This window comes from Miscanthus floridulus, chromosome 10 (assembly GCF_019320115.1).
Source record: "Miscanthus floridulus cultivar M001 chromosome 10, ASM1932011v1, whole genome shotgun sequence".
NCBI lineage: Eukaryota > Viridiplantae > Streptophyta > Magnoliopsida > Poales > Poaceae > Miscanthus > Miscanthus floridulus.
In genome coordinates this window covers 21,027,323-21,029,249 of record NC_089589.1, presented here as the reverse complement: position 1 = coordinate 21,029,249, position 1,927 = coordinate 21,027,323, and the positions used below count along the sequence as shown (strand labels likewise).

Genomic DNA, 1,927 nt, shown 5'->3' with positions numbered 1-1,927 from the left:
TCAAATCGGCAACAAAGGGAATACTATTTTTGCTAAGGACTTGCTGAACGACTACAAAAGAAGGGTGGCCGAGGCGACTATACCACCTGGACGAAGGAGACTTGATAGCACTAAACGCCCCTTTATTCGATGACGGCCTAGACTTCAACGGGTATAGGCCGCCTTCACATTCCCCTCTAAGGATGGTTTTTTTCGTCGCCTGGTCCTTAATCAAAAAATAGTTGGGATGATATTCAATAAAAGCATGGTTATCGGATGTAAGACGATGAACAGATGCAAGGCTTTTGTTAGTTTCAGGAACATAAAGAACTTTGTTTAGGACGAGATTTTGATTTGGGGTACGAACAAAACTTTGACCAATTTGATTGATTCTCATACCTGCGCCCTTAGCAGCATGAACCTTGTTATTTCCATGGTACTTGTCCCTCACGGTGAGCTTCTCTAGCTCTCCCGTGATGTGGTCAGTAGCACCAGTGTCGGTGTACTAGTTGGTGTCAATCCCATATGAGGCTGAGGAGGCAGATCGGGATTGCTCTGGTGGGCCGGTGAAGGAAGCGTCAAAACGCTTGAAGCAGCGGAGTCCGGTGTGGCCCTCCATGCCGCAGAGCTGGCAGATGGGTTTATCGCTATTGTAGTTCAACCGGGGGCGCCTGCTGCTGTTGTTGTTACCACGGTTGCGGCCGCGCCCGCGTCCTCGGCCACCATCGCCGCAGTTGAAACCGCCACGGCCTCCACGTGTAGCCGTGTTAGCAGATGAACTGGATCCACCATGTAGGAGATCCATCCGCTATTCCCAGCTCACTAGCTGGGTGTAGAGCACGCCCAAAGATAGTGGCTCCGTGCGCGCTGTGACAACCGAGACAATCGGATTAAAATCCATGTCAAGTCCGGCTAGTACATAGGAGATGATCTCTTCATCTTCAAGACGTTTGCCGGCGGCCGCCATGTCGTCAGCAAGAGATTTCATCTTGTTGAAGTAGTCGGCAATTGTAGACGAGCCCTTCTGCGCTGTGGCCAATGCCATGCGCGTGTTGATGATACGGTCCCAAGACTGGGAAGCCGTCATCTCTTAGATCACTTTCCAGATCTCAACCGATGTGGCGCAATTGGAGACTTGCACCTGGATCTCCTTGGAGATATTGGAGAGCAGATAGTTAACGATCTGCTGGTCCTTCGCAACCCAAGTTTCATACTCAGGGTTGGGGATGAGCTCAGTCGGCTTGTCGGCCGCCTTGCGGATTTGCTTCGCCGGCACCACAATGTCGGGCTCGAGATAGTGCGCTATCTGCGCACCGCGAAGAGCAGACAGCACCTGGGCGCTCCATAGGGGAAAATTCCCTTTGCCTAGCTTCTCGGTGATGGGACAACCGATCAGATAGAACGATTGTTGAAGCGCAGAAGAGGAAGCCATCAAGAAAATTGTGGACTAACCTAGCTCTGATTACCATGTGAAAATGGTTGGAACGTGATGCCCTCTTAGGCTCACGGCTTTGTGTTAATATAGCCAGGAAGAGCCCCTGACGTGGCGGTACAACTTGTACAACAAGAAGAAGCTAACTACTTTTGGTAACTCTAAATTACATCACAAGATTACATCAATCAGGAGATACCTATCCTATCTAACCGAAGCCGTGATACTTGTCTTCACCCGCAATCCAAGCCTGAGCGCACAACCAATCTTCAGGAGATATCAATCAACCATCAATCAACCAGATATTGCGGTCATGTGATTTTATTGGATATTCTTAACAAGGCTGTGTATATGTGATCATTTCTTTATACAAATCCTACTACTTTCAATGACTTCCACAGTCCCAAAAGAGTGTCACTATAGGTCATGTTGGTCAAACTATCTAGTTTCGTTAAATTTGTAGAAAATGTTAGCAACATTTATATCTCTATATTAAATAAGTTTATTATAAAAATA

The 1,927-nt window shown here is 47.7% G+C and overlaps 1 non-coding gene across 1 annotated transcript; it reads right to left on the bottom strand.

The window, feature by feature from the left end:
- Nucleotides 1-791: 791 nt before the first annotated feature.
- On the bottom strand, nucleotides 792-928 carry LOC136490478 (small nucleolar RNA Z247). Its single transcript, XR_010767757.1, has one exon. It is a non-coding gene; the product is annotated as a small nucleolar RNA Z247 (small nucleolar RNA).
- Nucleotides 929-1,927: the final 999 nt, after the last annotated feature.